Genomic DNA, 23,836 nt, shown 5'->3' with positions numbered 1-23,836 from the left:
AGGGACGGGGTCGGAATGAGAGGTTGCTAATAAAGCTCCTTAATTAACACACTGTGTCCGTGTGATTTAGTAGCGCGACGCTACAACTGGGAACCTTTGAGGCGGGTAAACTCGGGAACCACAGCGCCAATCCAAACACCCAATGTATCTTTGAAAACGTCAGGGCAAGCAGATGGACATAGGCTATATAATAAAAAAATATATATGTTAGAAGGGCAAAGTAATTTTTAAGGAAAAGTAGTCCCTTAGAAGTAGTGCCGGCTAACGACGTGCGTGCGGATGCGTGCTGACATCACAGGGGACTGCCGAAGCCGGAAGCAACACCCTGCGAGGAACGGACAGGAGAAAGGAAGCGACACCCTCCAGACTTCCTCCCACTAGAAGAAACGAGCACCCAACAAAAATCTCTCGACGATAACAAAAAGCAAGTTAACTTATGTTTTCTCAAAGTCGTAATTACTAGGCCAGCTGCGGGACTTTGTGAACCATTACTTTATTTGTTTATTGGTTTCATTCACATGGCGCGTCCATGCTTTGCACGAGACCTGGTGCAGCCCACTTCATTAAGCCGGGGACAGACGTTATTTCACGCGAATATCTTCAAAATTCTCAGCAGCTGCCCGCGCTGTCACAACACCCGGCCCACCTCCGGAAAGCCATACTGTGTGCCCTTCACCAAGCGTATAATAACGTGCAGGAAGCCGTGCGTTCTCCCCCTTTGGATTCGGAGCCAGCGCTGTGCTGGGCACGCAGAGGCAAACGTGAGCCATTGTTAAGTTTCTTTGCCATTCCTTCTTTTAAAATATAAAATAAACATTACACCTGAGTTTTTTGAGTGGAGAAGTGACAGTGGCGCTGAATTATGGTTTATATGCTTTTTAGTTACAAAAGGTGTTGGGAGCAGTTGTTGTTTACATTACAGAATTGCATTTATTTATTGGCATGACACATTTTTTCAGAAAATCACGCACAAGCAATGTTGCACCTTAATCGGATTCAACAGATGTGCAATTTGTTTAAAAAACATTTTTTCAATCTATGCAAATATAAAACATGCTTTAAGAGGCTGAAAAAAGATACTGCATAAAATGCATCACTTTGCAGTAAATATTTAAGTGTGAAGAGCAACATTTTGTTCACTTGATGGTAAAGTGATAGATAGCACCAACTTGAATAAGCACACCATAGCGTCAATTTCACACCTAGCGGGCGTGACCTGCGCTCAGAAACGGATGTCTCTTCAGAGGACACCCATCCACATGACTGTATAAGTGACTGTATAGTAAGGGACAACCTATGTGATGTGGCATTCAGAAAACACTTTCAATGTGAAGACGTCCTGGCAAAGACATCCATCAAGCCAGGCAGCGACCATAGTCTCTTTAATGCATGCAATCATTTAGGTTTAGGGGGGTCATAGTTCAAATCACCTTTTCTGTTACCCTTGGCTTTACCTGCTTACCTGCACTAGCCGGCATTGACACAGATCATATGTTTAAGCTCTTCATCACTCATTGGCATATAATTTCCTTTTTTTGCATCCCAAACTCTCTCCGGTTACAAAAGCGTACAAAGTGGAGCGGGTAGCAAAGTGACGTGGGCAGGTACCAAACGGGCCATTACTGGAGGAAAAAGTGACGTGGGCAGGGACGTGGGCAGGTTACAAAAGCGTACAAAGTAAACATAGACTGGGCATTACAGGAGGAAAAAGTGACGTGGCCAGTGACGTGGGCAGGTTACAAAAGCATACAAAGTAAACCTAGACGGGGCATTACAGGAGGAAAAAGTGACGTGGGCAGGTACCAAACGGGCCATTACAGGAGGAAAAAGTGACGTGGGCAGTGACGTGGGCAGGTTACAAAAGCGTACAAAGTTAACATAGAGCCATAATACTGCACAACGTCAGGGCGGGCGGGGGCCCTAAGCCATGATTGCTCTCGGACAACGTCGGGACGGGCTGCTAGTGTTTAAATAAAAAGATATTTAAAAAAAAAAATTAAACAGCATTTAGGCTCCGTGGGGACTAGGTTTCCACTTACCCTCGTGATTAGGGTCATTCCAGCTATCGAATTAAGCCTGGGAGGAAGGGCACCCGGCCCGGATGGCATCCCTGTCAATCTTTTTAAACGATATTTTTTTTGTATGGTCCTCTTTTAAACGCATGCAGTGCAACTGGCCTTTTACCCTCCATGCACTAATCAATCCTGGTACCCATTTTTAAAAAAGAGGACAGGTCGGACCCAGCCTCTTATCAGCCGATATCATTACTTGATTCTACAATTAAGATTATTGGCAGAGTCCTGTTACTAAGGTTACAAGACTGGGCGGAAGACCATTCAATTCTTAGCGATGTACAGTTTGGCTTCCGCAAGGGCATGGGTACAATCGATCAGGGTTTAAAATAATGTTTGTAGATTTAACTGCAGCATTTGATTGTGTAATCTATGAGGAACTCTGGAGAATCTTAACGAATTAGGGGGTGGAAAATTCCTTAGTTTAATTTTTAAGACAATTATATGCTGGGGCAAAATCTAAAATTTTCTACGGTGCTGGGGGAATGCACTAAGCATTTTAGGGTGAGGAGGGGCGTGAGACAAGGATGCGTCCTGGCACCCTTCCTGTTTATATTATACATCAACAATTTGGGTAGTACCCTGGAGAAAGAGTGTCAGGACCTTCCACAAGTTGGTAAAAGACCCATACCCACACTAATGTATGCCGACGATGCGGTCCTTATGTCACGCACCCCAGTAGGTATGCAGAGGTTAGTCGGCTGTTTTTCTAATTACATGGCCAAACTAGGGTTAAAAGTTAACATCCCCAAAACGTCTGTGATGAAATGTGGGGCAGGTAATACGAATTTTAGACCGATCTCAATAGGAAAGAAACATATCGAATGCTGTAATACCTTTTCATATTTGGGAATATTTTTTTATAAGAGGGATACTTGGACCCAGGCAATTAGGACCAGGAGACTACTGTTCTCCAAAGCGGTAGCAGCACTTTTATATTTTAGTACAAAGTTGGGGAAACGGGCCCTAGACACCCTATTACAGATTTACAAGGCTAAATGCATTGCGTTTATACAATGTTGGCAATAGTATATGTACTTCACAAAAACCGTTTTGCTCAAACTATGACTTACACAGCATTACCACAATCAATATTGGTAATCTCCAATTATTCACTTTCTAGAGGCACGGAGGGCAGTTTGCATATATCTGCCTATGCACATACGCCACCATGACAGTGTCCATTTCTCTACACCATTCTGTAAGGCAGGGTTGGATGCCCCACCCCAATGGCAGGCAATATTCATCATGGCTATCATGATACCTAGAATAGCCTAGGTCTGTAGCATGGAATTTAAACCTGTTGCATCTCAGATATTAATTAAACAGCATTTGGGCTCCGTGGGGACTAGGTTTCCGCTTACCCTCGTGATTAGGGACATTCCAGCGGGACCCCTTTTGTGGTGCTCATGATGGCTCCCGTCCATCATGAGTCACGGTAGGCGTGTGCTCATGATGGCCGGGAGCTGTCCGAATGTTGCCGCTCCTTCCATGCGGTGTTAATTCCCTGTCTGTGCGGAAGAATTAATCAGTGGGCGGAGTACGACAGCTCCCGGCCGTCATGAGCACACGCCCCACCGTGATTTATGACGGCCAGAAGCCGTCATGAGCACTGCAGCGCCACTCCCACCCTCTAGCCCCCCTTGCACCACGGCAAAATTTGCGCCGCGTCAAAGGGGTTAAACACAGTGCCTCTGGATGCAAAGCAATGGCATTGGCGGCTCCTGCTACAGGGACTCATGGGGCTTGCAGTCCTGCCCCTCACATTATGGTCGCGACTTCACCTCAGATAAATATTACTAATACAGCATAGGACAAAAGAAGAAAATCCGTTCCTCTTGCGGATTTTGCATATTTTGGCAATTTCGCGGTCCGCGAATCGCACAAAATTGTCAACAAATTACCAATTCGCAATCTGGCGGATGTTTTTGCTTGGTCGTGCTTCAAAAATACAATCTCGCGCACACGGCGTTGATTTATCGTGATTCTGAGTTCACCGAGTTGTTTTTCCTCCCGGTTTGCGTGGGCTGCGCCATTTTGGATCTGGCTGCGTGATCACGCGAGACTTTTCGATCGCGAGTACGTCATAGCGGCCCGCCATCTTGCACTGCGAGAGTTTGAGAACGCGACTACGTCATAAGGGCCCGCGATCACGCATCGCGGGAGTAAACAATTGCGAACACGTAGATGCGACGCGCAGCTGACTTCCGGTGGGAGATTTGAACAGCACGTTTTCCCGAACTTCCAAAAATTGCGATTCTGCACAAGAAATCTACCGCAGGCAGCATAAACCTTGTGAAAATGATGATTTGGATCAGAATAACTCCTCAGATTGACATTTGGCTGCACTTTTTTTGTGCAAGGAGTCCATTTTTGGGGGGGTGGGAGGAAGGAAATGCCCCTGAGTCTCCAACATCCTGTTCCTGTCCAGCAGGCTCCTCCCAGTGCTTTGTCCATGTCACTTTTCATTTGCATCTGGAGCTGGAAGGATTACTTTTTGTGGCTGCTGCTGGATATTTGTATTTGAGGACTTTTTGTTTGTATCACTTTTGGATTACTTTTGGATTTGAGATTTTACAGGTGAGTTGGTGGTGTTTGTTTGGGGCATTGCAGTTGCTGCAACTACAATTTTTAAACTTTTTCACAACTTTAGAAAAAATATATTGTGGGTAGCCACAGTATCCAGTAGGCCCAGGGTTAGTCATGGGTGCATGATTTAACTGTTTCTGTGAGTTTTGTTGAACTTAAATATCATTTAAGTCATGGAATTGAATAGCTCACTTTTATATGTGGAATTTTTTTTTAATTTTGGGGTACGTGTAAAGCCACACTAGCCAGTAGGCCTAGGGGTAGTCAGTGGTGCATGGACCAAGTATTCTGTCGGGTGTCTTGAATTTTAACATCATTTAGGGCATGGATGGCATTGGATTGTGGTGATTTTTGTGTGTTTTTCGCTTTTTTGGGGTGTTGTTGGGGCCTGGCCATGTGGGTGGGGGCCATTTTGAGGCCTGGTCCAGGCAGGGCCTGGCCATGTGGGTGGGGGTCAAGGGGTCATTTTGAAGCCAGGCAGTGTGCTTTGTGCCATAGGCCTGCACCCAGTCTGCCTTGCTTTCATCCTTTATGCCCAGGGGTACTCAGTGGTGCATGGACCAAATCTTTCTGTGGGGTGTCTTGAATTTAAACATCATTTAGGGCATGGATGGCATTGGATTGTGGTGATTTTTGTGTGTTTTTCGATTTTTTGGCTGGCCATGTGGGTGGGGGCCATTTTGAGGCCTGGTCCAGGCAGGGCCTGGCCATGTGGGTGGGGGTCAAGGGGCCATTTTGAAACCAGGCAGTGTGCTTTGTGCCATAAGCCTGCACCCAGTCTGCCTTGCTTTCATCCATTATGCCCAGGGGTACTCAGTGGTGCATGGACCAAGGCTTTCTGTGGGGTGTCTTGAATTTAAACATCATTTAGGGCATGGATGGCATTGGATTGTGGTAATTTTTGTGTGTTTTTCGCTTTTTTGGGGTGTTGTTGGGGCCTGGCCATGTGGGTGGGGCCATTTTGAGGCCTGATCCAGGCAGGGCCTGGCCATGTGGGTGGGGGTCAAGGGGCCATTTTGAAGCCAGGCAGTGTGCTTTGTGCCATAGGCCTACACCCAGTGTGCCTTGCTTTCATCCATTATGCCCAGGGGTACTCAGTGGTGCATGAAACCACTCTCTCTGTGTGGACTCTCTTCTATTAATGTAAACATCCATTTTTGATTAGAAATAATTGCAATTTTTATTTTTGGTCTTTCCGTTTTTGGATGTGTTGTAATAGTATTTAATTCCTAGTTGCAAATATTAATTAAGGCACGACATATGCAACATTTATTTAAATGATGTTCCTCTGGCTTCCTTTGCTTTTAGGTGCACAAAGAGAACGACGAATCTTCCTCATCGTTCATCATCAGTTCCAGGAAAAAGTCCTGCTTCGTGACTTCACGTGTGGCCACAGACAACTCTGCAACTCGTGCAACTGCAGCCTGCTGTTCTGACATCTGAAGAAGATGGGCCCAACGAAAGGTGGCCGTAGCTCCTCTACCAAGAAAGTTTCCAGTGCCACTGCCAGTAAGAAGGAGCGGAAGAAGCAGGTGGCGCCACTTACCAAGGAGACTGGTATGCCCACAGACACTTTTTTTGGAAAAAAAAAAACTACACCTGCAGCAGCGGTGCCAAGCTGGGAGCATCACCTCAGCTTCATTGGTCTCAGTGCCACCATGCCAAGTTAGACCCAAGGCCATGAGTGCCGCTGAGGCAGCCACTTTAATTGCTCAATCACCATCGACCAGTGATGTTGGCGTTGACTCATCGCAAGAAAGTAGCATCCAATCAACGCAGGGTGTAACTCATCTGACGAGTTTTCAACCACAGCCGCAACAGCAACCACAGGTGCAACAAGGAGAGGTGCAAGGAGAGGCGCAAGGAGAGGCACAAGGAGTGGCGCTGGCGCATGGAGTGGCGCAATTAGAGGCGCAAGGAGTGGCGCAAGGAGTGGCGCAAGGAGTGGCGCATGGAGAGGCGCATGGAGAGGCGCATGGAGAGACGCATGGAGAGGCACAACAGGCCCACAATGCTTGTTCCTCCAGAAGTAGGGGCAAATCAAGAAATCGAGATTCAAGCGGATGTATCATCAGAGCAAGCCACTCCTCCTGATGATCCATTGTCTTCCAGATCCCCAGCAAGAAAAAGGTCAAAGAGGGCTAGTACACGTTCTTCTTCAAGCCCCCTTCCTTCTGATGACCTAGATCTTGATTGGAACCCACCAATGCAGTCTAAGAGGGAGGCACGCCATGAGCCGACAAAGGTAGCTAAGCCTAAAAGGAAGGTTCCCGCAAGGCTTTCACTTATGGGTGATGACGACGAACAAGAAGTAGAAGTGGTGTATTCTGCTGCTGATGAACAGTCCGGCGATGACGACGCAGTCATCACAGTCGTCACTCCCGCCCCAACGGGCAGGCAGCAGACAGACATTTTTATCCTATCCCGAATTGCTGCTGAGCGGGATGTGGGCGGTGTGGCACTGGTACCACCACCAACACAAGTAACTACTACACCAACACGACCTCCAGCTGCCATATTTCCTCTTCAGAAGGGCCAGCAGGGACCTCCATCCAGCTCGACCTCCATTACCTCAGGTAGTGGTGCTGTAACTGTAAGTGCACAACAGAGTCAAATTCGGCCATGTCCATTCTCCACTTCATCTGGCATTGAAATTAGCACCTCCACCACCACCACCAGAAATCTCAACTCCCCAGTTTGGGACTTCTTTAGTATTATCAAAAAGGCGGAAAACCTAGGTATTTGTTCGATTTGTAAAACTGTAGTTAGTCGGGGTAAGCTTGGTACCAACTATGGAACCGGAGGCCAGAGAGGTCATCTCCAAAAACACCACACTATCCAGTGGGAGGCACACCTAAGTAAGATCCGGGCAGCCAAAAGTACAACAAATCCAAATGTATCCGTTGATATTGCATCTGATGATGACGAGGGGCTGATCATGCAAGGGGGAGGTAAAGAAGCGACAGACATTTTTTCTGGTACACACAGTACCCCTGGCAGCAGCACTGCAGTGGTAGCACCCACACCCTCTACCCCTGCAACATCTATGAGGCACACTAAGAGTCTGGGAGAGACACCAATGCGAAAAAGTATATCAATGAGCCTAACTGGGTTGAAGAGGTCTGGATCCTCCTCATCACATATGAAAACAGTCCAGACCACCATTAAAAGCATGTTTTGGTCGGAGGCGCCATTTGAACGCAACCACCCAAAGGCACGTCTTTATAACGCAATGCTGGCTAAAATATTATTGCTGGACCTTCTCCCTTTTTCTTTCGTGGAAGGAGTTTTTCGAGAATTTGTGACAACAGTCTGCCCAACATGGAAGGTTCCTAGCCGGTCCTATTTTGCCACAGTTACGGTTCCAGCACTACATCAAGATGGGCTGGAGGTGATTGGGGCAGCTTTGCAGAAGAGTGCTGTTCACACTATCCACCTGACAACAGACATGCGGACCAGTTGCCAAGCCCTTGATTACATGTGCATCACTACACACTGGGTCTCTTTTGCAGGGGTTAGAGACAAGATGTCTGCAGGTGTTGACACTGCCACAAGTTTTTCAAGCTAGTCGGAAACATGCAACAGTAGCCATGTTTGCCTTGGAGAAATCTCATACTGCAGTAAACATTTTGGAGGTGTTTAACAGTAAAGTCTTTAACCCCTTCGCTGCAGTGGCTATTCCGCCGAAGCGCTAAGGGGGAGGCGGGGCCGCACTGCGGTCCCGTGTTCGTGACGGAACCGCTCCGTCACGGCCCGCGGGCGAGCTGTGCTTATGACGGCACGGTTCCGTCACTGCCCCGCCCGCCTAATAGAACCTTCAGTGCAGGTGCGGAATTCGCGCCGCGCAGGCGCGGCAAGCAGGCCGTGACGGAACCGTTCCGTCACCAGCACAGCCCACCCGAGGCTCGTGACGGAACAGTTCCGTCACGAGCATGGGAGGGGTTAAATGGCTGCATCCAAGAAAGCGCATGATTGGTTATGTTTCCACGGATAAAGGCAGTAATATAGTTAGGGCCATGAATGATGGTGGCTATTTCAGAGTGCCATGTTTGCACACAGAATTAACATTGTTGTTCAAGATTTCTTGAAAAAAGAAAACAAATTCAGCAAGTTACTGACCAGCTGCCGAATAATCTTGACACATTTCAACCATTCTTTTAAGGCTCGGAAAAAGCTGAGGACCATTCAACGTGATCGTAGAGTGCCAGTCAGAGGACTCATCCAGGAGGTGGCAACACATTGGAACTCAACCTTCTACATGCTTGAGTGTCTGTTTGAGCAGTGCTTGGTAATCAATGAATATGTCTTTGCACTGGGTTCTTCTATGAAAGACATGAGGCTAGAGGTGGAGGAATGGGACCTAGTTAAAAGCTTGACAGACATGCTTCGTCCTTTTGAGGTCTTCACGCGTGAAGTCAGCAGGGAGGACTGTACTTTGGGCAAAGCTATCCCATTGTTGCACATGCTAGAGCACCAAATGAAGGCAGTGTCTTCAACGTTCAAAGATGATACTGACAAGCAAGACGCATATCAGTTGGCGGAGAGCTTATTAACCTGCCTACTTGACAATGCAAGGCTTACTGGAATACATTGTGATCAACATTACATTTGTGCCACTATTCTGGGTCCATGGTACAAAAAGGCACTGGCCAGCAATACATTCATTCCTTTTAAAGAAGCAGATGTTTCGAAGTATAAACATTGGCTAGCTCTGTCAGCCACTCTGTTCGAAAAAGAGCAGCAGGAAATTGAAGGAACCGTCAGAAGTACTACTTAATCAGCAGGCCATCCGGCGTCAAGGTCCACTTCTGTGGCCGAAGGCAGTCACTTTCCCTCAGAGCCGTTACCGACACCAGCAACCGTATCATCATCACCTGCACCAGGCCCAGTCATAATATTGTCGGAAGCGGATTGGACAACTCATCAAGGGTTTGCTTGTTCCAGTGCTGAGGCAAAGGCCACAGATGGTACGCAAAGTGGAGCAGCCCTGGATGACCTTGAGTGGATGGTGCAGGCCTATCTGGATGACCCAACAGAGGTCTACATTGATTACAACCCATTGATGTATTGGTATGGGAAAAGGGGTCAATGGCCACTGATCACCAAGCTGGCTCTAAATTATTTGTCTTGCCCACTCGCAAACGTGTCTTGTGAACGTGTTTTCAGTGCTGCTGGTGCCATTGTAACTTCAAAAAGGACCCACCTCTCACCCAAACATGTGGAGAGGTTAACAATGATCAAGATGAATAAGCACTTCATACCACCAGATTACAAAATACATGTATCCACGCAGGAAGAAGAGGAGGACACCGACTTAGGTGACGGAAGTTCTTCTCTGTTAGCTGACCTACTCCCGTTGCAAGTCTCAGAGTTTGATGACGAGCTCTATTTCCCTGACACCGACCTAGGTCTGAAATAATGACTTCCTTTTTTTTCGTCCTCATTCACTTTTGTTCCTGTGTGTCTTTCTTTGTTTTGTAACTTTTACCACAAGAAAATTCTTATCACAACAAATCCATCACCAGCACTGTCTTTGTCTTATTTCCTTATTGAAGGTGCCGCTGTCTGCATTCCTGAAGTTCACAATTTCACAACTCAGTCATGCTCCTCTATCCTCCTCCTCCAGACTCCCCCTATCCATTTCCCTCAAGGCAGATGGCTGGATTACGCAGAATCAAGAAACTGTCGCTTCGTAGACGAGTCCCCTCAAAAGAAGTGGGACTGGAATTACAGACTATATGCTGATTGCTGATGCTGACTAGTCTGTTACTTCGGAAATTCACACGAGAGGCTGCCCTGTGGGCCTTAACTTTAAGAACAAGATGCGGACAAAAGTGGAACAGGTAATGAATAATGAGATGGCATGCGGTGGACAACACTGGCTGTCTGGCTCTGTTGAAAGAAATTGCTGTTTGTTTGTTGGGCATGAAATGAATCATATGTGTTCTGTTATTATTTAATCTTTTACACAGTAAATCTAACTCAAGTCTACTCTGTTTTTACCTTGTTTAATTCAAATTGTACTTCTACTACAGGGGCCACTACGTTGCATTCTTTAATATGGAAAATGTCCTTGAACTCACTGTGTATAGACTGTGACTGCATGAACAACATTGAGTTTGCCAATATACCATTATGATGATGAGTCTTGATGATCAAAGTTACATAATATCTTTATTCTTTACAGTCACTCACTGGGATGGATGCTGGATCATCATCGTCGGTTTACGGAAGAACTATGGCCATTTCGTGAGTGGCAAACAGGTAAACAAGTCAACAACAACCACAGCAGAACTACATGTCTGTCTAGTCGTGGTATGGAGTGGTCGAGCAAGTGTAATGTTGTTATGCCAGAGTCCAGACAGCAGTTAATGTAAAATTGCGGCTATGTGGATTGCTGCATACAATTAGATATGCTTTGTCTGTCAGTCTCAAAGAGGAATGCTACAACAGGTTGGTGGTTCACTCTGTGGTGCCTGCCTTGACCGTCTGCATGGCCCTGGCCTGCTGTGTGCTAATTACTATCCTTGAAAAGGAGATTCAGAGTACGCACTTTAGAAATTATGCTTGTTGCCTCTGAAACGGAAAGTGTTATTTTTGCACTACACACCGTACCTTATATTTTTACTCCGTGGTGTTTTAATATCGCTTCCTGTTTTTCCTTCAACAATTACAGGCCGGCTTTTACCCTGTTGCGATGGTAAAAACATGAACTCAGGATTACCATTAGCAATCCGCAATTCTGCATCCGCCAGGCAGGCAGTGGACCGTGTGTCTGGTCGCCAAGATTGATCAACGGAGCGTCAGATGGAATGGAGGAGTAACGCAAATAAGAGGAATGGCTGGATGCATGCAACTTCCCAAATTGAACAGGACAACCACAACATACAGTTACAGTATCCTCTTCACTTCTCCTTATCTTTTAAAGAATGTTATTGTTGTGAACTTTTATGAGTGTGACTCTGTGCGTTTGCTCTCTGCTTCAAATTCATCCCTACAGCTATTTGATAACTTTCTTTGCTGTTTTTAAAACTAATTTAATATACTAATAAGTGTTTATTCTCTCTGAGGGCAGATAGGCAAGTGAAATTGTGTAATTACTGCAGCCCTGTACTGTCAAATTGTTTATTCATAGTTAGTAAGTTGTAGTAAGTACTACTTTTCAGTAACCTAATCATCCATTTAGCAAACAACTTCATCATGCATGCAGTGCACTTCCTTTATGTCCCTTAAAAGATTCATGGATATCTTTGTATCCAAACATTTGTTTTTCTTCATTTGTTGTTTGTGCATGCTGTGTTTTTTTCCTCTCTCCACAAAACTTTCCCAAAAAGCCCCATCTCCATCCAGTTTTCAAACCCTGACCCTCTTCCCCCGGGCTGTGTGGTTTTCATTGACGTGTGACTAAATGACAACAATATTTCCACACACTTGCTGGAGAGGATAAGGTCAAAGCAACAGAAAATCAATTTCAAGGCTGGTGAAGGAATCAGAGGATATATTCTTATTCCTATTCTGCTTGACACACACCCATGAGTATTTGCAAATCAAATCAGAATTTCATGTGCGCCATCAAGTGGATTGATCATCAACAACATCCTCCTCCTAGACGTCACGAATGCTTACGCTGCTGTGTCCTTCACCTTCAGTACTATCTCTTATAGTACCCTTACTCCACGCAACTAGTAGTTATATTTTGAATACTTTAGCATTGCTTAGGCTACAATTTATGGCACTCTTCTTGTGTACTGTACTGTCTATCGTACTGTTCTAATGCCATGCTCAGGCCACTCTGTTTCATTTTCTTTTTTTTTTCATATGCTGCTACTGCCAGTGTATACCACTACTACAACCACAACGATGAAATTTCATCCGTCCAGGATTCCATAGCCAACCTTAATCGCCATTTGCCATGCAGCCAGCCCTGTGCCCAGCCCTATTCTCAAACATGAGTCACAGGTAAGATAAGCATTGTGGGGGAGGAAGAATAATCGAGTAGGAGGAGAGGAGAGACTGATGGTAATACTAGTAAAGTAGTAGGCCAATTGAATTCACTAACTCTGTCAGTGGCACTTTTGTACAAATTTGGGCGATTAGACAATTTGAATCAACCAGCCAGTTAAGTTTCAGCAAAACAAAAGTACAGTTAACCCCCCGCCTACCCCACAAAACAGTAAAAAAGGGATATGCTATGTTTAAGTAGAAATAAATAATTATTGGAGCCCTAACAAAAATAAACTATCCCACAAGAAGACCCGACCCACCCCCCTCCCTAACCCCAACGAATGTCCATGAAATCAAAGTCTCCAAAGTCCAAAAACCCCAACTCCCAATTCCCACCCCCCAAAAGTCTTTAAAAAAGGGGCAAGGGACAGTCTCTCCTCTACTTCCGCCGGGGGTGTCCTGTGGCCAGGTGGTCACGCAGCTCTCTCCAGAGGTCCTTGAGCAGGGCTTTATGCCTCGCCACCTCCTGCTCAAGGTTGGACACTCTGAGGGTCAAGTGGTGCACACAAGCCTTGCACCTGCAGGTACTGTGGGGGGCAGCTGATTTTTTTGCTACTTGGCAGAGGCGGGTGGCTGCCGGACCACGGCTCTGTACCACTGCAACGCTTGCGCTTACAGTATGTCCCAGGGGCAGCGGAAGAGGATGCAGCTGTCGTGGATTTTGTCGACTGCGACTGTGTGTCCTCCTCCTCCTGGGCCACCAGCCGCCGATATTCGGCGACAATTGCCTCCAGCTTCCGTTGCCGGGCCCATCTAGCCACCTCCTTCCTTGTTAGTTTGGAAGGAGCATCTATATGAAGAAAGAAAAACATTCTGTAACCAGAACACAAAATAATTCAGCAGAAAGTTGTGTCACAGTAGCACTAGCAACTTGCAAGCACAGTACATAACATTTGTGGCATGTATCTACCTAACCTCCCACTTCGTCGGCCTGTGCTCTAACATTAGTGGGAGTTTCAGGAATTCTACTAGCACTATATGGACTCACTACATTAGACTCAGACAGTACACCAGTCTTCTTCTTCTCTCTTGTTTAGCGAAATTGGTACGGAAACTTGTGGAAGCCGGTATAATGCCAGCACAGTCAACTTGCACCCGAGAAAAACAGACGCAAGCCATGATGACACAGACTTGTGTTACTGTTACCAGTCCAGTACATGCAGGTGGTGAAGCTCTTACTTTTTTATTACTGGTGGCACTGGCCATACTCTGTTACAAGGGCTACTGCTCAATTAATTTAACTTTCACCCTGGCCTGCCCATGACTACTACAAAAGGAAAATGAAGAAGATAATATGATCATCTATCCCTTCACAGGATATTTGCTTACATATGGGATGACTTTAGGTGCTTTGTTTTTGATTGACTGAACACCGATAGGCCGCACATCTATGTCAATGACAGAGTTATAAAGAAATTATTAACAGAGGTAGTGAGTGGTCCCTGACTCCCCGTAATCGCCGAATATATGCTGTGCTTGCAAACTACTGTTACTAGTCATGGTAGTATTCTGAAAAATTACAACTTCTTTCCTCGGCTTTGCTACTCTGGCACGGAGGTACGGAGTTACATGCTCTTCAAAGTAACACTCTTAATCTAGTGACCGTCTACTCTGTCTACATACACCTATGCTATCTATGAGGAAGATACTATCCCGGCATCCATCCATTCAAAGTAAATGTCATTCACTCTTCATAATGTCTCAACTGGACAAACCTTCCTTTTTCTCACCAAAAAACAACTTTTTATTTTATTTTGTAAACCGCCAGCCATGCATCCGTGCTTGACCTGCATTTGAATTTGAACCCAAAGATATATTGCGCACACATACAGTTTCTGTTTCACCCACCCAGGCAGTCCTCTTTTCTTTCTCCTTCCACCCGTCCTTGCTTCAGCCTTCAACCGGTCATGCATCCGATTCCCAGCCACCTCGGGCAGCATTCAAAAACACGTATCATTCTTTGCCAGACATTAATTTTAACTTGCTCGTCCTTCCTTACACCCTTCTTTCCCTTTTCGTTCATCCCATCCATCAAGTTCATCTCTGATCTGACTTGGCTTCTCGATAAAAGTTTCACAGCTGAGTTGAAGTCAAATTTAGAGGAGGCCATTGGTTACTGGTCAACTCCCGCCACTAATGCTATTGCTAATGCCAAGTCAAGGGTGACTGTCTTCTACCTGGTTGACAAAAACTTAGTTCTAAATTTGTAAGTCTTCTTAACAGTAAAGTGTACTTGTACTGTACAACATATACACCCCTGCTGAGAACCCACTCTGCAATCTCAATAAGTAAGGAATATAATAGCTTACCACTGCCCACCACTACCATGGCATCCCCCACAGCAGTTCCTGCTGCCTGTGGCACAGCATCCGCCATTGGAGTGCCCACCTCCGCGCTGGCCCCGGCACTGGTGGATGGCTGTGCCGATGGTGTTACGTCTAGAAAATACATTTAATATTTTTAGATGCCATATACACCACTCCCTATTTTGTCTAGAAATAAAAAAATGTTTCTAGTACTACATAAACAAATTTAATAACTTGTGACTCTCTAGTCTAAACTAAAAATGTCCCTTTCTTCAGGGAAGGGTGTTTTTTATTTATGCTTAGCCATAACATGTGATGCTACACTTTTTGGCACAACTGATGAATGCTTGCTTTAACATGCACCATTTTTCTCATAACAGACCGAAGCTTCCTTTCTACGAACAAGAGCAAGATCATCATCATATCTTAGGCGGAGTCGTCAATGATTCATCCCCACCAAGACTTTAAGTTCCAACCAGGTGAGGGCTGTTCCACAATTAATGTGTGAAATCAGCCACGATTGTCAGTCGTTCACCGTTTGTTATATGACACTGACTTTAATAAATGTTTTTACATAAATCACAAATTTAATTTTTACAGAGTACACACAGAGCTAGTTGTTTTACTTTTAATAAAGCTTTAAAACTTACACACACTCTGTGATTTTTGGTCATGAGTGAGTGAGCGAAAGGGTTTGCAATTTGCAAGCATGAGTCCGTGACTCTGAGAGGTCGGGACTCTGACTTCATAGTCTTATGTTCTGGGTTGTATAATCATTGAGTATCATCGCTGCATTCGGGAGCTAAATAATGACTCTCTGACGCACTAGCTAGTCAGTAAGGAGATTGGGGGTTCAACTTCTGTTATGACTGAGGTATGTGGAAAGTCTAACTGCACCTATTATAATTTATAACCAATGCCCTATTTCTTGTTCATAGTTATGTATGTGCAGAATAGCATCCCTGGGTGTAGTGAGCGTAGTGGGGCTACGCGAAGCTACGCAAAGTGGGCGAGAAACTACGCCCACCTGCGCACTTCGCGTAGCCCCTGTACGCGCCGCATGCCCCCCTCCCGAACATACCTAATTTTTAAGAAATGGGCACATAAAAATAAATAAAAGACACTTACCTTGTCCGCGGCGTCCGGGGGCTCCCTCTGCTTGTTCACGTCGTTCACGACGCCGTCTGCAAACCAATGTGCATGCGCGGGCGGCTGCGCATGCGCATTTCTCACGAGAAATGCGCATGCGCGGCGGCCCGCGCATGCGCATTGGTTTACAGTCGGCGTCGTGAACAAGCAGAGGGAGCCCCGGGACGCCGCGGACAAGGTAAGTGTCTTTATTTATTTTTATGTGCCCATTTCTTAAAAATTAGGTATGTTCAGGAGGGCGGGAGGGAGGCGGGTGGTGGGCAACTTCGCTACGCCCAAGGAGTGGGCGTAGTGTTGCCTGCTTCGCCTACTTTGCAAAGGGTGAAGTAGGCAACACTAAGCCCACTTTGTGGGCGTAGCGAAGTCCTTCACCCAGGGTTACAGAATAGTCCCTGTAACAGTAGTAGTATGTCCTCCTATCCAAATAAAAAAAAATAAACTAGTATCTTATTCTTGGTGGCCATTAACATTTTATTGTTGCTAATTGTCAAAGCATAAACATTTAGAAGACTTCAATAGACATTATGGACAACCCATACGACTGCACTCAGTTCCTAGAGCTATTGCTGAATAGGAGTTTTGTTTCACAGTACACCTTTTGCCAACTGTGCAAGCTTAGCTAGCTACACAGACAGACTAATAATAATCTAGTAGCACAGAGAGTCATAGTAGAGGCAGGATAAGAATTTTGAAACAGTCTACAAGAACATCAAAGACGATTTAGGAAAAAATAGAATTATGAGGAACGTTTGGAATAAATAGGTGCTGTAAAAGATAGGGAAGTATAATTAATAATATTAACAGAAATACTTACTTAGGCCAACGGGGAGCCATCGGTGGACCTATCCTGGCCTTCCTGTTGTTGTTCCTGCTCTGCCAGCGCCGCTACCTCCTCCTCTGTCCTCCTGCCCCTGGCGGAAGCTGATGTACAACATGAAAGAAAGACACAAACATGGATGATTGTTGTCAACCAAATCAAACATTTCAAAAAAACAATAACAAATTATTTCGGGGAAATAGACAACAATTGCACTAAGTAAAGTTATTGACCTATCTGATGTGGTCTACTAGGATAATAGTATTGCTGGATTCACGGACCGTCTACTTGGATAGTTATGTAACTCACTAAATCAACTACAAAAAGGTTCTACTAGGACTGGCAGGCAGCACTCCGCAGCACTCGAAGTGACAGACACAGTCCGTCATGTTTGCAGACCACTAAAGTTTCCTACTAACCAGTCATAATATACTCAAACTATCAATCCACCACCTCTATATCTTCTTAGGGGCAGCAGTACAAAGGAAGGACTGGACTTGAGTCTCTAGTGTGTAGCATTATGCAGTTCTGTAAAGTACACTCATACATAATCACCCAGGCCAAATGAGCACAAAATTGAAGTAAGCATAGTAGCACCGCCAGTGAGCAGGCGAGCACCTGCAATCACATAAGCTTTTGAAACATAATTTATCTGCAATGTAATCTCTAGTGACTAGCATTACGCACTTCTGTAAACAGTATAAAGTACACTCATACCTAATCACCCAGGCCAAATGAGCACAAAATTGAAAACAAGTAAGCATAGTAGCACCGCCAGTGAGCAGGCGAGCACCTGCAATCACAGAAGCTTTTGAAACCTAATTTACCTACAATGTAACCAGCAGCATTCTTACTCTTCGGAAAAAACAAATATTTGCAATATCATAATAACACAGAGCAAGAGAAAACAAAGTAGTGATTAAATAGCTACTACTACTCACCAAGCCCAGGGATCTCCACGCCAAGCAGGTTGAGCAGTTTGTGTTCCCGGTCCAGGATGTCGGATCACCGGTGCGTTGCCTGGTTGTAGGTGCGCCGGACCCCAGACTCCCGATACATGGCCCGGCACACCTTCCCCCATAGCTGGCGATGCTCCCGGAGCCCGTACCAGGAATGCCGCCTGCCGCGACGGTCGTGGAGAGGTGGCGCTGGACGAAGAAAACCAGTGAGGCCATCTCCACTGCGCTAAAGATCTCCCGGGCAGTTACTTCCTCCCCCCTTAGGAGCCCGCAAGGGAGCCAGCTATGGGGTGCGGGACTTTTCCCCTAAGACTTGCCGGCTCCCTTTGCCATGGTCCTCGGTGAAAGAAGAAAAGAATAGGGAGTAAATAAAAGAAAAGAGAGAGGTAAACAAAAAAAATAGTTATTAAAGTAACAAAAAGTAAAAAAAACCCACAAAATATAGATGTAGAACAATAGAGGGATAGATAATTAGTAAAAAAGAATAAAAAAATTTCAAACAAACAAAGGATTGCAAAGATGAAAGCAGGATAGAAAAAGCATGCCCAGAACCATAGCAATAAATGAAAAATAAGATGGCCACGCCCACTGCAACCACGTGGGTAAGTTCGCGCGATATTTTCCCCGCGAGCATGCAAAAACGGACGCGATCACGTACTTGCGCCCCACACGTAGGAAATGCCCAACGCGAGCATGCAACTAGCGCCCGGAAGCAGAAATACGCAACGCCAACACTGAAAACAAGATGGCCGCGCCCATTAATGACCGCATGGGTAACATCACGTTAGCTGAGCTGAAAAAATAAACCCACGAACACGCAAAAATAAAAATTCTGCAAATTCGCAAAGATTCGCGAATTTTGCGGACCGCGGGTACGTATTCGCACGAATTCGCATATCGCGAATTTGCAAATTTTGCCCATACTTAGTACACATACATTTATTAATGCACTTTAACCACTGCCTTCAACCCACAAGAGAGACCCAGCGCACGTGTTTATACTTTCCCTATCCGGCTAGGACAAAAGACGGACTTCTGACAAGTGATAGGTGCTGTTACTTTGATTCTCTCTCTGAGCATTAGTTTATAACACAGCTGAATACCATGTTCAGTGTAATAGTTCTACAATAGCAAACAATCTGCAAATGTGAGGAGTTAATTGACCGAAGTGGCATTCGGCTGTTTGAGCGCACATAACACCATGGTGTGAGTCTTACTGTACTTTAGCCTTTAAGGTCACCTGTTTAGTAAACTCTGGAAACGTAAAAATCCTGCAAAAACAAAAGCTTGAAAATATATATATATTACAGAATATAACTTTTGAACATTTTGCAAAGTGTATATTCTGGACACCGTACAAAAACACAGTGGCCAGAGGCCTGACTTTGTAAACGTCTGCTCTGAGCCCCTGTTTCAGTGCGCCCTGGCCTCCCAGGCAGGAGCTCACTGACCTGGGCACATATTTTGAAACTGTTGAAATGCTTCCACCATCACTGTTTATCAGGGTTCACTCTGAGATCATCATTTACTCTGGTTTAAAAGTGCTGGCTTTCAGTACAGAATGAAAATGTGCTGTAAAGTGAAACATGTTTTACAGCTTTGTCTTACAAATCTATTGGTACCACAAAATTTCTGCTTTCAATTACTAATATGGTTATGCATTTTGTTAATGTCTGCTTGGCTTTATGTGGGATGAAAAAGATTGGGAGTGGGTGAGGTCTCCAAAGGTGGCGTGGTCCATGTAGTTATATTTATTTATTTTTTGCAATTTTTAAAGCGCTACAATTACCCATGGGTGTCTCGGCGCTAAAGCTAAAAGCTGATACCGGTAATTAGAACTTATAGGACAGAAGATAAGATTTATGAGTCGTGTCGTTGAGAAAACAGCCAAGTCTTTAATTGTTTTCTGAAGACAATCAGGGATGAACTGGTTTTTATATTGAGAGGGAGGGAGTTCCATAATTTTGCCGCTGCTATGGCAAAACATCTGTCTCCCCAGTTGACTTTCCTAGTTCTGGGGATCTGAAGCATATGAGCCGTATTGGAACGCAGCATTCTAGAGTTTTGCAGAGGCTTAAAGGAGCTTCTAAGAAATTTAGGTCCCGTGTTGTTAATTGCCTTGTAAACAATGCAAAGGGCCTTAAACTTCGTGCGACTTCTGACTGGAAGCCAGTGCAGTTGGTCCAAATATCCAGTAATAACCTTCTTTTGTGCGTTGAGGAAGAGGGCATTGCAGTAGTCAGTACGTGAAAACACCAGTGTGGATATAAGTGTTTTCCTGTAGCTATGGGGAGATATGGTAGAAGTTTCTTTATTTTCCTTAAGATGTTAAAGGATGATGACACTACAGCATTCACGTGATGATGGAAAAGGAGCTTGTCATCAAATATTACTCCCAAATTTCTGACTTTACTGACTGGTTGAGGTGGAGTTCCCAATTCCTCTGGCCACCATAAGGGGGACCACAAAGGTTGAATGCTTCCAAAGAGCATGACCTCCGTCTTAGATGAATTAAGTTTTAAGCAGTTGGAAGCCATCCAACTGCTTATGGCCCTCATACCGTTCTTAAAATTCGCTGCAACATTGATTCCATTTTTATTTATGGAAAGTACCAACTGGGTATCGTCGGCGTATGTTGTTAAGTTGATGTTATACTCTTTTATTACCCTCGCTAAGTCCGAAACATAGATATTAAAAAGGGTCGGACTTAGCGAGGAACCCTGAGGGACTCCAGTAGGAAGGCTGAAAGTAGGTGAGGTGAAAGTACCTAACTTGACTGCCTGCTTGCGGTCAGCCAGGAAGGATGTAATAAGGTCTCTGGCTCTGTGTTTGATACCGATGGCCTCAACACGGCCGATCAGAGTGGCGTGATGGACCGTGTCGAAGGCCGCCGACAGATCCAACAAAATCAGGACAGCCTGTCCACGCTTATCCATTGTGGCCCTTATTTCATCTGCCGCCTTAATTAGGGCAGTCTCTGTTCCGTGACCTTGTCGGAAGCCAAACTGGGTATCATCTAACAGATCGTTGGTTTGAATATAGTCAGACAGTTGTTTATTCATGACCGATTCAAAGATCTTAGCTGGGAACGGCAGAGAGGCAATAGGACGGTAACTGGAAGGTAGGGAGGGGTCCAGGGAAGGTTTCTTAAGAAGTGGCCGGATTATAGTATTTTTCCAAATGATAGGGTAAGAACCTGTTGAAAACATAATATTGCAGATGTGTGTCAGTGGTGTGGTAATAATATTTGAAATATTATTGAGTATGGAAGGGTGGCAGGGGTCCAGAGGAGAGCCAGATTTGATTGACTGGATTAGTTTATGAATGTATTGTGGGTTTATCTTGGTGAATTCAGTTAAAGATACCGGGTTCACAGTTGTCTGAGTATTAGAAGAATCGGTAGTATTTACGGGTGGGTTAAAATCTTTGAATATAGATGTGACCTTTTCAGAAAAGAAATCAGCCAATACGTTACAAAGATTTTGAGATGTTTCGGTAGGAGGGTTAGGTGGTTCGGCAAGGTGGTTTACAACTTCAAACAATTTCTTCATGCTGCATCTGGCTTGATTAATTTGAGTGGTGTAGTAGATGTTTTTCTCCATTGCTATACTCTGCTTGTAGCTATGAAGTGCAGCTTTATAAATTGTTTTATCTGATGGATTGTAGTATTTGCGCCAATGGCGCTCTGTATTACGACAATGTTGTTGTTGAAGTCTGAGATTTTCCGTAAACCATGGGGCCGAAGGGGTCTTCCTGTTGTGTTTGAAAGTTCTAGATGGGGCTAATGTGGAGAAAGCCCCTTCCAGAATAGAGGTGTATGTAGTAGCTGCAATGTTGGGGTCAATTACATTATCTATACCCGTGAAAGCATCGGTAAGAGTCTGTGCAAGTTGATTGTAGTCTAGATTTTTCCAGTCTCTCGTGGTTAGATAAGGGTTCTGAAATGTATTTTTGGGAGCTATGTTTTTAATTTGAATATCAAATAAAATGGCAAAGTGGTCAGACCACGTTAAAGGAAGTATTTTGTTCTTGATGATGTGGGGGTTGTTAGTGAATATGCCATCAAGCGTATGTCCTGCTTCATGTGTTGGGGCTGTAATCAGTTGTTCAAGATCTACAGAAAGAAGGTCATTGATAAGCTGATCAGTATCTTTATCTGACAGGGATTCAAGATGAAAATTAAAATCTCCCAGAACAGTAAAGTGTTTGTGATCTGCGACTAGCTCACTCAGTTGATGGAGCTGTGAAAGAAAAATCGAGCGAGAGCCTGGAGGTCGATACAAAAGAGTGCCCGTGAATGTTTGGTTGGTGGTGAGAGTGATCGTGAAGGCCAGTGCCTCACAGCTCCTGTGTTTTAGATCAATAGCTTTAACGCGGAGGCAGTTGCGGTATATTATTGCAATCCCCCCACCTTTATGGGCAGAGATACGGTCCTGCCTATGAACACAGTAATCTTCTGGCATGGCAGCCTTAAAATCCGGCCCTGATGCATTATCTCCCCAAGTTTCGGTTAGAAATAGGAGGTCAATAGCATAGGTATTGAGCAACTCCAATATGTCAATTTTGTGACAAGGGAGCGAGCGAGCATTGATTAGTGCAGCATGTATCAATTTCTGGGGTTTTGGGGTTAGAGTTACCGAATTCTTATTAGTGCACAAAGTACATAGAAATGGACCTCCAATGGGATCAGCAAAAAAGCATATCGGGGAAGCATGCGTCTTCTGTAAAGTGTTGTTTAAATTGTGAAGTTCTTTAGCAGTGTAGACTAACCTTGTTGACGGCACAGATGTAGGGGGGGTGGCCCTGGGCCCGGTCCAGGCTCGGACGGGCGCAGACGGGCTTGGCTTAGGCGCGGCTTCGGCGCGCGCCCGGCGTGCCCGCTGCGCCAGCCCGCTGCGCCGTCTGGTGATGACACACATTGTATAGCTGGGTGAGGAGGGCGTGAGTCCTGCGCGACTAGAGCGCTGACCCCGCTACCCCCAAGATGGCGCCCACCGCTGCCAGACGCATGAGTAAATCGCCCCAAACAGTGGTAGGAAAGATTAGATGAAGCGTGTCAAGGGTGTCAGAGTGCCTAATATAATTCCCCAACTAGTTCTCAGTTGAAGAGCCCCCAAATAGAAATGATCATTCAATGTACAGATTTTGGTAAAAACGCTATTAAAAATACAATCTCAGTTCCAAATCACTGGTAAACACGCGATTAGCTCGCAGCCCCAGTTGCAATCACCGGGGAGAGCTTCTAAGGCAAAGCGGCCACCGGGAGCCTACCTTAAGTATGCTGGGAGGGCGGGAGTCCTGCGCGACTAGAGCGCTGACCCCGCTACCCCCAAGATGGCGCCCACCGCTGCCAGACACGTGAGTAAATCACCCCAAACAGTGGTAGGAAAGATTAGATGAAGCGTGTCAAGGGTGTCAGAGTGCCTAATATAATTCCCCAACTAGTTCTCAGTTGAAGAGCCCCCAAATAGAAATTATCATTCAATGTACAGATTTTGGTAAAAACGCTATTAAAAATACAATCTCAGTTCCAAATCACTGGTAAACACGCGATTAGCTCGCAGCCCCAGTTGCAATCACCGGGGAGAGCTTCTCCCCGGAGTTATAGGCGCGAGCAAGAATTTAAACAAAGGAGCAGCTAATATACCAGAACTAATCCAGCAATAATTTTGCCAATAATTAGTGATCCAAAACAAGTGATGAAAAATTTTTCATATGCAGGCTTGCGTTCTTCTTATAATCAGTTTTTAATGTTTCAAATGATGAAAGCAATTTGATATGTCGATGTTCATTAGCACATTCCAAATCAATGTTGTATGTTCTACATAATTTCCACTGCTACAGCCTACGCGTTTCGTTCCATCAGGGACATCATCAGGGCTTTACAATGTAAATCTCTTAACTTCGGTCCCAACTTCACATTTCTAAAATTGCTTCATA

At 45.1% G+C, this 23,836-nt stretch overlaps 1 long non-coding RNA gene across 2 annotated transcripts in view; it reads left to right on the top strand.

The window, feature by feature from the left end:
- The first annotated feature begins 311 nt into the window (after nucleotides 1-311).
- Nucleotides 312-23,836, top strand: part of LOC144753954 (uncharacterized) — a 277,219-nt gene continuing 253,694 nt past the window's right edge. For both annotated transcript variants that reach the window (XR_013594613.1, XR_013594612.1), the window contains exon 1: nucleotides 312-761. This is a non-coding gene — a long non-coding RNA (uncharacterized LOC144753954). The remainder of the gene's footprint in view (nucleotides 762-23,836) is intronic.

This window comes from Lissotriton helveticus, chromosome 5_1 (genome assembly GCF_964261635.1).
Source record: "Lissotriton helveticus chromosome 5_1, aLisHel1.1, whole genome shotgun sequence".
In the NCBI taxonomy this organism is placed as follows: domain Eukaryota; kingdom Metazoa; phylum Chordata; class Amphibia; order Caudata; family Salamandridae; genus Lissotriton; species Lissotriton helveticus.
This window is presented reverse-complemented; position numbering and strand designations above follow the sequence as displayed.